General features: G+C 46.9%; 1 protein-coding gene across 3 annotated transcripts in view; it reads right to left on the reverse strand.

Moving 5' to 3' along the window:
- Positions 1-9,181, reverse strand: part of LOC310754486 (actin-binding protein WASF3-like) — a 76,031-nt gene extending 66,850 nt beyond the window's left edge. Inside the window, exon 1 of one of the 3 annotated variants that reach the window (XM_083596453.1) lies at positions 8,980-9,181. The gene's annotated coding sequence lies outside the window, so the exon portion shown is untranslated. The remainder of the gene's footprint in view (positions 1-8,979) is intronic. The other 2 variants (XM_083596452.1, XM_083596451.1) reach the window with 2 other exon arrangements.
- Positions 9,182-13,783: the final 4,602 nt, after the last annotated feature.

The raw sequence follows: 13,783 nt of genomic DNA on the forward strand, positions 1-13,783 counted from the left end.
GGATCCAGCTCACGAAGACAGTTTTACTGGCCCAGGAGCCGCCCCCGAAACAAATCGCCCGCTTGGCGAGTCCCCCACGTGCTGCGCTAAACCGGCGTGGCCTGGGGACTCACCGAGCAGCGCCAGAAATTGTGTCTGCACACGCACAGATACCAGAAATCACTTCTGCACATGCCCAGATGCCAAAAATCGCTTCTGCGCAGGCACGATTTTCGGTGTCTGGGCATGCGCAGAAGCGATTTCCGGCGCCACAGACATGCACAGATGCGATTTCCAGTGTCATGCTGCGCTGGTCTGGCCCATGGACGATCTCCACGGGAGTGATCTGGCCCATGGCCGGTAAGCCTTGCCAACCCCTGGCTAAGAGGGAGCAACTGCCTCTTCTTGCTTCTTGTCTCAGACTTGCCTCAAGTGGTTGTACTATATTTAGTTTCTCTCATTATGCTACAATGGTACCTCAGGTTACAGACACTTCAGGTTACAGATGCTTCAGGTTACAGACTCCGCTAACCCAGAAATAGTACCTCGGGTTAAGAACTTTACCTCAGGATGAGAACAGAAATCACGTGGCAGCGGCACAGCAGCAGCAGGAGGCCCCATTAACTAAAGTGGTACCTCAGGTTAAGAACGGACCTCCGGAACGAATTAAGTTCTTAACCCGAGGTACCACTGTATTTTGTTAGTTTCCTTTACAGTATTATTAAAGCTTAGTTTAGATTTACATGAACCACTTATTTTTCTCAGTGAAAGAGAAACTCTGCTGAAGAATGGTGGAATATCCTAAACTTGGGTGAGTGAGGGCATATTCCCAGTTAGCCAGAAGAATTGAATTTGTTAACCATCCCCACCTCCACAACAGGACCAGCATCATCACAAACACATTTTATGTCTGCTTCTTTTCAAGGGGAGTGCCAAGCACACAAACTGAGGCTTTTCCTGCTCCTCTTTCACCAAAATCAACAAAGTACATTGTTTTGGATGAGCCACCAGGGATGTCAGAAACCTCCTCAAACCTCCCCAAAGGCAAGCTGATGGGGTCATTTAAGATCAGATTTCTACTTGCATTTGGGGTGCTGCGAAGCCACAGCAATGGGGAAACGCACTGAGACAGCAAAGGGATTACATTATTCCTGCATGAGTGCAGTGATGAGCTAATGGAAGCAGCACATTCAGAATGATTACATCTGGCCGAGCGCCAAGGGGCAGAGGCAGGCAGGGAAAGTCCCTTGCATGAGTAAATGGCTAGTAATTTAAGGCTGGCTCTGTATTGTTGCACCTATTTGGGGAGGGGCAGCTTATCAGGCAAGATCTACAATAAATAATGCAATCACAACAATATAAAAGAGGAAAGGAGAAGAGTGCAAAATGATAGAATCTCCTAAAATTATGAATTGTTTAGAGCAGCCTTTACCAACCTGATGGCCCCTGGTTATCTGGACTGCCACTCCCACCAGTTCTAGCCAGCACTGTCATGGTAGCCAAGACTCATGGGAGTTGTAGTCCAAAACAGCTGGAAGGCACCAGTTTGGTGAGGCCTACTTTAGAGCACAGGTAGGGCACCTGCAGTGCTTCTCTTCATTTTGTGCAACTCCTGAAGTTGCCTCATTTCTCCATCCTTTCTTCTTATTTCTTATGTAAACTTCTTATGTAAAAGTGCATAGATTCTTTATACAGCATACTGTACATCATTTCATCTCACTAGATGAGGGCATAGGTGGCAAATACCCAACCCTTACAGATAGCTCCCCTTTCTGGGCTCACAGACCAGCACCCCAATTCTGCAGATAAGGATAACATCAAAGCAAACCAATTAACATATATCGAAACAAATGAGCTCATTGCTGCAACCAATACCAATTAATTGTTGGGTTATCTTGAATATTTATTTATTTATACCCTGCCCATCTGACTAGGTTTCCCCAGCCACTCTGGACACCTCCCAACAGAATATTAAAAACACGATAAAGCATCAAACATTAAAAACTTCCCTAAACAGGGCTGTCTTCAGATGTCTTCCAGAAGTCAGATAGTTGTTTCCTTGACATCTGATGGGAGGGCATTCCACAGGGTGGGTGCCACTACCAAGAAGGCCCTCTGTCTCGTTCACTGTAACCTCACTTTTCGCAGTGAGGGAACTGCCAGAAGGCCCTCAGACCTGGACCTCAGTGTCTGGGCTGAACAATGGGGTTGGAGATGCTCCTTCAGGTATACTGGGCCGAGGTCATTTAGGGCTTTAAAGGTCAGCACCAACACTTTGAATTGTGATGTTAGCAAAGCTTCTGGAACAGCTCACCTTTGGTTCAACACTTTGGTTCAACACAGAAGCAATTCTCCCCACTTGTGATTCCCAGCAACTGGCATATTATCTCCAACACTGGAAGGAGAACATAGCCATCATGGCTGGTAGCCATTGAGAGCCTTGTCCTCATGCATTTGTCTAATCCTCTTTTAAAGCCACTCAAGTTGGTGGCCTTCACTACCACCTTGTTCCATAGTTTAACAAGATTTAAGGCATTCAGTGTCACAAGGTATTATGGCCACCAGCTTACGTTCGTATGACATCCAGGTTCAGAGGCAGCGTACAGGGAAGGGCTATTATTGTGTGGCATCTGGCAGGCCACAGCTGGAAATTGGATGCTGGACTTTATGGACTCTGTATGCACCCAGCAAAGCAATACTCCATCTTCTGGTATTTATAAATGTAGAGGGCTGTCCGGACCAGTAAGTTTGATTAAGATAGCTCCTTCTGATCATAAATTTGGGGCACCAAGTCTTAAACCCACCTGTGAGCCCAACCAGGAGCACAAAGTGAGGTTCTGGGGTCACACTTGTACACCATCAACTAAAATAATGTCAAATTAGCAATGCTTGCCTACTTGGGGTCTTAGTAAAGACAGCAGACCAGAAAGGGAAACAGTCTGCAGCCTGATGGTAGAAAGACGCATCAAGGCCTTTACTATCAAAGACTGACCACAAACATATTTTTGTGCCTTAGCTGAAGAGCAGGATTAGACCAGCTGAGCAGCAGGGACTTGAACAAATTCAGCAGCAGGACCCACAATTATCCTTAACTCGGCTTGGTGCTGCTTCCCAGGGGATGAAAGAGGCCAGAAAATTGGCTGCCAGCCCCAGGGCCTAGAAAACACTACTTGTGGCACTGGCTCCATCCCCATAATCTCATGAAACAACTATGCTATTATGCACAGTATGTTTGCTGTAGCCCTGCTCAGCAGAAGCTCAGCCCAACAGGCAGGATGGGAGGGGCTGCCATTGGTTGAATTCCTGCAGGGGGATCACAGAGTCCTCAACCCCTCTCCCCAACACACACCCCACCCACAGGGTCAGTCCAAATCATCCAGCCAGTGATCTGCACTCTGCAGCCTTTCTGAGTGCCCAGGTTTCCTGACAGCCCTCTGACATCCTCAAAAAGGCTTTTCTTTAAGTGCAGGCATTAGGGGTGCTGCCTACCCTGCTCCTTCATTTTTTTAAAAGAGAAAAAGGACAAACTAAGCATCCCACTCCTCTTCCTCATTACAAACCTGAAGCTCTAAAGAATAGTAGTAAAGTTATAGTAAGCACTGAAGTGGAGAGTCCAAAAGTTGCTGGTGTCAAGGCATTGACACAACCATCTATTACAGAATGCAACAGGTACAGTCTGTCCTGTAAGGACTTTGTTCATGTGCTCTATGAATGGCTACCAGCCCACCACAAAAGTCTTTATCTCTTTTTGCCCTCTAGGCATGGAAAAAATTTGTCAGATTTTGATAAAGTGCTATCTCCCAAATCACGTTATACCATGTTTGTACGATTCAAAATATTTGCTTCTTTCTAGTTTCTGGCCATCATTGTTCTTGCTGTCCTTAATAAGTGACCAATTACATGTTTATTCAACAATCCTTGGTTGTCTCCGTTGAGTACACCTAACAATGCTACATACATTTTTCAAAAGTGGAATTGTTACAGGAATCAGTGCAACGAGATCTTTTCTAAAAGATAAAAGGAAGAATGAGTGCACTGAATTCAGGTGCTCAGTAATCACACATAAAAAACACAGTCTTCCTACACTTCCATTAAAATAAGGGAAGACACAGATTCACAGAATTGTAGACTTGGGAGGGTCCCCAAGGTGAATTTAGTCCAATCCCTGCTAAATAATCCCTGACAGATGGCCATCCAACCTTTGTTTAAAAACATCCAATGAAGAATGTTCACCACATTCTGAGGCAGCCCATTCCACTGTTGACCATTGGAAAGTTCTTCCTAGTGTTTACAGTGGTACCTTGGTTTAAGAACAGCTTAGTTTATGAACAACTAGGATTAAGAATGCTTCAAAACCGGAAGTATGTGTTTTGGTTTGTGAACTTTGCCTTGGAAGCAAAACACATTCCGCTTCCTGTTGAGTCCCCCGCTGCTATGGGAAAGCACACCTTGGTTTAAGAACACTTTGGTTTAAGAATGGACTTCTGGGAAGGATTAAGTTCGTAAACCAAGGTACCACTTTATTTGGAATCTCCTTTCTTGTCATTTGAATCCATTGGTTTTGGGTCCATCCCTCTGGACCAGCAGAGAACAAGCTTATTCCATCTTCTATATGACAGCCCTTCAGATATGTGAAGATGGCTATCATATCTCCTCTCAGTCTTTTCTTCTTCAGGGTAAATATGCCCAGCTCCAACTCATGAGCTAATTTATCCTATGGGGTTTTTGGAGATCAGGAAGCACAGCAGCTAGAGAGGCTGCAAAGAGCTGGAGAAATGTGTGACAGGAAGACATACACACTGCCCACCTGCCATTGCTGCCTCACAGTGATAAACTCCATCTTGCACCCTTTAAAAGCATAAAGAAACTATAAAGCACCTTGAAAAAGAAGCAGAGAAATTGAATCCCCTTTCACAGATGAAGAAAACTTTTTTAAAATCTGGGTTTCTCAAAATTTTGGCACAGTAAGAGCTGATACACTGCTTTACCTTTCCATCAGTTGTGTGGTTTACCTGAAAATAGTCTCTTCGTCTCTTTCCATACAGGTGAATGGAGCATGAGTAACCATTCATTTGTACTGATTAGGGAGAATGATCTTCAATGGGAGAAAACTGAAGCAGGGAGGAGGGCACTGTTTCTGTCCTGCCCCAGACCCTTTGTGAGGACAAAACCACAGTTTTGCAAACTACATGCAACAGTCACATGGAAGATCCTTGCCTGGTGCTTACTGCATATTTGCTTATACTTTGAGGTTGCAATCCTATATACCTGGGAGTAAGTTCTGTTGGACTTAACTGGGGGTCACTTCTGTGTAGCCATGTATGGGAGTTACACTGCAAACAGGAGGTTAGGGTCTCTGAATTAGAGCATGAGGTTGGGAAAGAGGTACTCACCAATTTCTAAAAGCCCATATTCAGGGTCTAAGTACCTACCCTTCAGCTTCCACCACCATCCCGCCCTACAATTTAATAAAAAACAAATATCCCAGCCTTAAAAAAAATTAAAAACCTATTTTTGGGCTTTTCAAATTGCTGTTAGATCCTCAAAGGGAAAAAATACAGGGGCATTTCCTCCTATAGGATTAACTGCTATACGTTTAAAGCTCTCTTACACCAAAGAATCCTGAGAACTGTATTTTGTTAAAGGGAGGGTAATAGTGAGAAGGTCTCTATTACCCTCACTATTTCCAAAGCAGTTTAACAGTCAGTCCTGTTTCCCATGGACAAGGGTGCAGGCTCCTAGGGGCTGTGGCACTTTGGAACCCACCCACCCCCGCCAATCTTTTTTTTGAGGAGGCTAGGCCCCCTCAACGTTCAGAGGGCTCCGCGTGCAATGTCTTGACATCATGCAATGTCATGCGTGTGACATTCTAACGTCAGAACGTCACAGTGTGCCCTCTCAGTCCTCTGGAGAAGGCGGAACCTCTGCCCATGAAAACTTGGAATCATAGCTCTGTGTGGGGAATAGGGATCTCCTAACAACTCACAGCACCATAAACAAACTACACTTCCCATGCTTCTTTGGGGAAAGGAATGATTATTTAAAGTGGTACAACAAAAAAAAATTTTTTCCTTCCAGTAGCACCTTAAAGACCAACTAAGTTAGTTCTTGGTATGAGCTTTCGTGTGCATGCACACTTCTTCAGATACACTTCAGAAGTGTGCATGCACACGAAAGCTCATACCAAGAACTAACTTAGTTGGTCTTTAAGGTGCTACTGGAAGGAAAAAAAAATTTTTTGTTTTGACTATGGCAGACCAACACGGCTACCCATCTGTAACTTAAAGTGGTACAGTACTGCTTTAAATATATAACACAGATTAGGCCTTAAATTGATAAAAAGAAGAAAAAGGCGGGAGAAACAGTATCCTGTTTTCCACAGGAGGCAGTGATGACCACTAACCCCAGTGGCTTTAAAAGAGGATTAGAAAAATTCATGAAGGATAAGGCTATTAGTGGCTATTAGACTTGATGACTATGCTCTGTCTCCACAGTTGGAGGCAATAATGCTTCTGAATACCAGTTGCTACAAACCACAGGAGAGGAGAGGGCTCTTGTGCCCAAATCCTGCTTGTGGGTTTCCCACAGGCATCTGGTTGGCCACCGTGAGAACAGGATGCTGGAGCAGATGGGCCACTGGCCTGATCCAGAAAGCTCTTCTTATGCTTTTCCCAGCTGCACCACCTCAGTCAAATCTAGAGCTCCCTGTGACAGCCTTAAAATACAGACAAAAATATTGTGATATCTGGTCATGGATCCCGCATGTCAAGTTTAAGCCAGGTGCAAGGGCGGGGGAGAATTGCTTTCTCCCAAAGCCAACTAAAGAAGAGAAAACTTGTGTCTTCCATTAAAAGTTTTTATCATATCACTTTTGCTCACTGTATGTTAATGCATATTATCACAAGTACAAGTACAAAAAATTCAAGAAAATGTAAAAGACTGGGGAAGGGGAAGCAAAACTAATTTTCACCTGGAGCAGCAAACTAGCCCATGATAGCCTGCAGTGGTGTAGCATAGGGGGAGCCAGCGGGGGCATGGCCCTGGGCGCACAATTCTGAGGGGACACAACCAGGTGCCCCCACACAGGTGCCAGCTTCCACAGGGATCCCCATCCTGCCCTGGTGAAGGTGGAAGAGCAGCTCAGGCCCATGGTGAGTGGGTGTGAATGGAGGGATGTAGACAAGGGGCCACCCCACCCCAGCCCAGCAGTCTTCTCTACGAGCGTTAGGGGAAGGATTCACTTGCCAAGGGCTGTATTGGCTAGCGGGGCTCCCCCCTGCATGGGCAGGCTATCCAATGCGGCCCACTTGGCTCTGTTGGGGGGGGGGCACTGCGTCATCGTCAGCAGCTTGCCCACCCCTGGTGCTAGCAACCCATGCTACGCCACTGCTGGCTTGCAGGTGCAGAGATGGGCAACAGCCTCAGTATACATTGACACCTGAGACAGGCCTCAAGCTGACTAGAAGACTGTGTTCATGTGCTAAGTTCTCCAATGGGCTGCCCAAGCTAAGTCTTCCCAGCTTCTCAAGATACAGTATACAATATATTTAAATCACCAAGGGACGTAGGATGCCAGGGTAGGAAGGAGCAATAATTTATAGGAGTGAAGACATCCAGTCCAGGTACTGGAATTTGAAGTCAGTTGCTTTCAAATTGCTAAATCAGTTGGAGAATTCCCAGGCAACTCGTCCACAGAATCATGTGTCTAATATTCTCATTCTTTCTTATTATGAACCTCAATGTTATCAGCCATTATTATTATTATTATTATTATTATTATTATTATTATTATTATTATTATTATACTTTCTCCCCCAATGGCATACCCACACAAACCACAGCATCAGACAGCCAGCAAGAAGCAAATCCAAGTCACAGAACTGCAGTCACAAGAATGCCCCCGAGTGCTCAAGCCCAGCTGTATGGCAAGCTCACAGCCACTGGCTAATCGGCTTCTAAAACCTGAGATGCCAGGACTCAAGGCGGTCAAGAAGCCGTAATCTCTGACCTGGAAATTCCATTTGCTCATCCAAGAGATGCATGGAATGCTGACCTTGGTTACGCAGCTGCAGTGAGGCAAAGCACTCTGCACATGCTTCAAGGTACTCTCTCATGTCCTGCAAGCGGAGCTCCCATACAAACCAGTTTTTAGCCTTCGAGGCCTCCCTCCCAACACCCTCACGTGCCCTTCCGTTGTGGAAATTGCCCGAAAGGGAATGCAGTAAGACAACATCGGTGGTTTTCCAAAGTACCCACCCAATATATGCTGAAGCAGGTGCCATAGAATGATGTGCAAAAAGCGATGTCCTTCTCCAGAGAGCTCCCTGAGCTACCCTGTCTTTATGGATCCCTAGATGTAAGGGTCCCGCCCCGCCCCCATATCCTTCGCTCTCCACTTTGGAACATCTACCCCCACCCCACCTCTCTCTAGTTAAGGCTGACAGCTGAATCTATCCCTCTCTCCCCCACGCCCCGCTCTCGCGCGCTCTCTGCCCGCCCCCCTTCTCTGCTAATAATGGCACGCATGCCCTCCTGCCCACATTCTAGCAACCGGGAATGTGCCAAGCGCCGCAGCATGCAGCAGGCAGCAGCCAGCCAGCCACCCACTCGCCTTGCCCTGCCACTTCCCTCGCGCAATGCAATGGAGCCCCCTCCAGCCTCCCCACCACCACGCGCCCCCTCCCCTCCTCTTTCCCGGAAAAAAGAGTGAGCGCGGGGAGGGAGCACTTGCTGCTAGCCCACAAATCCAGGGTGCCCAAAGGCGCTCTCACTCTCGCTGTCTCCCTCCTCGCCTGCCAAGCCCTGGATCCGGGGGTGGGGAGGGAGCCAAAAAGGATAGCATCAGCCGGCCAACCCGCCCTTCCAGCGCATCGCCATGCAAAGTCAGAGCCCTTCACATTTTGCATCACCCTGCAGCGAAACGGAGGGAGGAGGGAGAAAGGGGGGGAGAGAATTCTTTTCAAAAATGCAAAGCAAGAAATCGCATTTCCACATTGTCACCTGCTGGGATGCTGGAAGCGACGGTGATGGGCTCAGCGCCTGCAGCTGCCGCTGCAGCTCCTGTCTCCGCCTGTCATGCTACTTGAGGAGGCTGCAGAACCGAGGATGCACCCGCAGCTTCTGCTCTGACTATCGCAGAGGCTCCTACTGCCTCTCTCGGTGCGTGCAGGAGAGCGCACGCGCGGCGGAGGCTCGGTGCGCGAGCGCTTCCCTGCGAGCTTTGGGCTCCGCAGTACGAGCACAGCGCATGCGCCTCCATCACCACCACCACAACCAGCAGCAGCTTCTCTAGCTGTGGGGAGAAGAAGACAACCCCTCCCCCAATACCCATCGCATCCATCCGTGGGGAGGCTGTCATCAGTGCTGGAGTTGGCAGAGCATTTGCTCTGCACGCAGAAAGCGCCAGGCTCAGTCCCCACCTGCCCAGGTATGGCGGGGAATGAAACCCTGGAAAGAAGCTGCCAATCGGTGCTGGCAATACTAGCTATATCAGTTACTGTATTCCCAAAGTGGGTGGAACTGCCCTTTGGGATGGAATTACCTAGGTGTGGCAATGAAAGGCAAGAGGGTGGGGGGTGCTGGAGCTGTAAATGACTACTGTTTCAAGTTGCCTGAGTGCCACCTTGAAAAAAAGGGGGCAGATAAGCCCCACCCTGCATAATCAGCCACATGATGAGACACACATACAGCATTTGAATGGCAATGCTCACCCCCTAGGAGTTGGCTTCTATGGTGCCTGCTGTGACTAGAGGCTGGTGCAGGAGAGACATGTTTTGTTGCAGCTGGGGTAGATGAAGGCATCCAGTTGTGCTGCTGTAGATGCACCATGGCATTTCTTCTCTCAGCACTCCTCCTAGCAGTCATTCCTCCTCTGATCACTGCTGTGGATGCATGACCTGACTGTCTGTCTCCAGGCCCTGCAGTCGCCTGCAAGGGATTCCCACAGTAGGGTTGATGTTGCCAACCTTCATGTCACATTTGCAGACATCTTTGTAATGTAGAGTTGGTCTGCCAATGGGCCTGGGGTCTGAAGCCAGTTCCCCACAGAGCATGTCCTTGGGGATCCTGCCATCTTCCATTCTGTGGACATGATCAAATCAGTGTAGATGTTGCTGTGCGAACATGCTGGGAATTTGGGCTTGGGAGAGCACATCTTTGTTTGAGGCTCTGTCTTGAGATGTGATGCCCAAAATCTTCATAACACAGTGCATGTGGAAGATGCTGAGGCATTGCTCCTGGCTGGTGTAAGTTGCCCACGACTCACTTCCATAAAGCAGTGTGCTCAACATGTGCTCAAGACTCAAAGCAGTGTGCTCAGTGTGCTCAAGACTTCATCTTGGTATTGGTCATTAGCATCACATTCTCCCATCCCCTTTCGGAAAGGCAAGCCATTGCTGGAATTGCTTTGCCAATACGCTTGTCCAGCTCAGAATCAACTGGATCAAGTTAATCATAAATAGTTATAATTGGACTTTGAACAGATGTGCAGTTAATTGTTACTGTTTTGAATTTTATTGCGTTATTATTTTCCTTAGCAGATTGTCCAAACCACTATTGCTAAAAGGCAAGGGGGTGGCAGGACATGTAAATAACTATCAGACTTCAAAAAGCTGGTATCACTGGATCACGTTTGTCAGGGAACTGCCATCGGAACTGGAGGAGGAGGCGAGGCTCCACAGCGATGCTGGAGAGGGGCCAAGCAGGGAGAGAGGCAGGTCTCTGGTTGGGGAAGAAAATCAGCGCAACACCAGGGATAGAGGGGGGCCGATGGGGGAAGCAGAGAGCAGGCTCCGGGACTCTTCACTGGACACCAGCGGGGAGAGCACAGGTCCTCTGCTACCCACGCCCTCCTTGCGCAGAAGACTTCCGCGCAGGGAGAGTAGGAGGAGACTGGGCGTCAAACAACTTTTATGTTGGAAAAGGTTTAAGAAACGCCCACTGACAGATTCTGCCAGCGACTGAACAGCCACGGAGTGGATGGCTGTCCAGCGAGAAATGGTTTAACCAGCCAACCTAGCCCAGAGCAGCGGCAACTTACGCACAAGCAACCCCTAAAGCCATTACAACGTTCATCAATCTTGTTGAATTAAATTAAACAGTTTAAACTGGACATTTAATAAATGTGCAACTTGACTGTAACTGCTTCTGTTCTCATCCTGAAGCAAAGGGGTAGCCTACCCAGATATGTAGAATGTTGTAATGTGTTTTAACGTGTGCTTTTAGCTTGTTAGTTTAATTACTTTTGGAATGTTTCAAATAGCTGCTTTTTTAAAGCTGTTTTGGGGTTAATTTTATTGCTTTGTTCTTTTTGCAAACTGCTTTGAGATATTTTTTACAATCAAGTGGTATATAAAATTTTGCAGAGAATAAATAATAAAAATATTTCAATGTCTCTTTCACTCCTGACTGGCAGCTCAGTCCAGCTTTTTTATTTATTTATTTGCTTTTTTATTTAAAGGAGAGGTGACAAAACCTCTGTGCACTTTTTTAAAAAAATCTACAGAGATTTGCATCCATTGCTGTCTGAGTGGACTTTGGCTGCATGCACACCATACATTTAAAGCACTTGGCTTATCTCAAAGAATCCTGCAAACTGTTGCTTACACCCCAAACAGCTACAATTCCCAGCACCAAACTTTTTTTTTTTGCAGGGGGGAATAACATGCTTTAAATGTGTTTTAAACGTAGCCTTCCATTTATTCCTCTCCATCCCCCTGCAGTTCCCAAGTGCCCCTAAACTCTGTTCTGAAGGGTCCCACAACCCTCTGGAGCAGATTTTGAGGGTTCATGGGTGGGAACTGCATAGAGGAGAGGAAGGTCAAGTCCTGTTGTGCAAGTGGAAGTCTTTTCTGTTTGTGCAACAGCAGCATTAGATACGGCCCATAGTTGTTGTAAAATACTAGGTGGAATGTAGAGATCTCAAGAAGAGATGGAACCAAACATTGCTGGCCTTAGCCATGATGGTTGTGCTCTGCCTCCGTGGCTGGAGGAAGCAATGTTTCTGAATACCTGTTGCTGGAAACCTCAGGGTGCTCTTTCTATTGGCTCCTGCTTGTGGATTTCCCACAGGCTTCTGGTTGGCCACTGAGAGGACAGGATGCTGAATTGGATGGGTCACTGGCCTGATCCAGCAGGCTCTTCTTATGTTCTTATGGCAGAAAGAGTGGGGAGGCCCTGCAGTCTTCTGATGGAAAGGCTCCTGTGGATGGAAGCTGACAGGGCAACCTGATGGAGCTGGTGTTTGCTCCAGTCCTACAACTTGACAACCTTTTAGGTAAAAACCAGCCATCTTTGCCATCCCACACACTCCCCAGAAACCTCACTTTCATCTTCCCATTTCCTTTATTTTTAACATCGAGAACATTTGTATGTTTGAAGAGAAGAAAATATTCATCATTATCAGCGGGGCAGGGGAAGAAGCGACAAATGTGTTGGCTTACACCTGCTATAAATTCCTAGAACAGACAGGGGGGGTATTTTTATTCATCAATCCATTTTTTCCTTATCTGGAGCAAGCGAGGCTCCCTCCTGCCAAACAGACAGTTAAGAGGGCTAATGCTCCAAAGGGGTCAAACAGGTGGGTGCAAATTCCCAAACTGTGTGGCTGTCAGGACCCAGTGAGCATCAAGTCAAGCAGCACGACCCATCCAAGACAGCAGCCAGTCAGTTTCAGTGGTGGTTGGAGTCCACTTGAACAGGTAGGGCAAAAGGTGGGGAGCGCAACAGTAGGTGGAGCCAAAGTCAATAACAGGTGGGGCCAACAAAGTCTAGTTTTGCCCCCATCCTCCTCCCTGATGAGTTCTACACACCCACGCTCCAGACTGCCTGTAAGAAGTGCAGGTGGGGGCTACCTGGAAGCAGACTGAGGTTGGAGGAGCAATGGCCCTTAAGTCCTAATGGACCAGCCTCCCCTGGGCAGGTTACAGAGCAGGCAGAAAAAGATCTAGTTCAATGCTTCCCAAAGTGGACACTTCCCCCAACATTCTGTGGGAGTGGCCTTACTTAGCTGGGTGCAAAGAGGCAAAGGGCAGCAGGGCATGCTGGAAGTATAAATAACTATCAGACTTCGAAAAGTCCACCAGTTTTGTTGAATTAATTAAATAGTTTTGATTGGATTTTGAATAACTGTGCAATTAATTGTTACTATTTTGAATTTTTTTTTGTGCCATTCTCTTCCTTAGTGGGTCATGGAAACTGCTGTATTTTGAATAATGCTTTATATAGGGCAGGGCAGGGGGCTCTGGGGATGAATTTATGGAACCAAGGGAGGCAGTGGCCCCCAGATGGTGGTGGTGCAGTGTAATATATTTTGTTCCCTTTTTAATATAAATAAGGGATGGGGAACTTTTTCCCAGCCTGAGAGCCGTGTTCCCTTCTGGGGGGGACACATCCCAACAGTGTGCAGGACCAGAAGCAAAAATGGGCAGAGAAATTAATGAACATTTTGCCTTTGTATAGTAAGCTAGTTTCTACTCACATATACCTCTGTATCCTGTACCCAGGTAAGCAAGAGGCCATATCAGAATTCAAGGCACTCTTATGATCAAGCATTAAAATACAAAATGAAAATCTATTAATATATAATTCAGCCAGTAAAAAAAAGATCCAAATTCCAGAGCCATATCAATAGCAACAGGATCAATAAAACACATCAAGTAAAAGCCATTCAGCACAGCTGGGCTTCCAAAGCCTTTTCAAGTCATTCAGCTGCAGGGGCCAAGAGCACATCCCTTGGAAGAGAGTCATGTAATGTGGAGCCCTATCATCAAGTGATTTTAATTGTTGGGTGGTGATCTCAATATGT

This window comes from Podarcis filfolensis (assembly GCF_964270895.1).
Source record: "Podarcis filfolensis genome assembly, chromosome: Z".
In the NCBI taxonomy this organism is placed as follows: Eukaryota; Metazoa; Chordata; class Lepidosauria; order Squamata; family Lacertidae; genus Podarcis; species Podarcis filfolensis.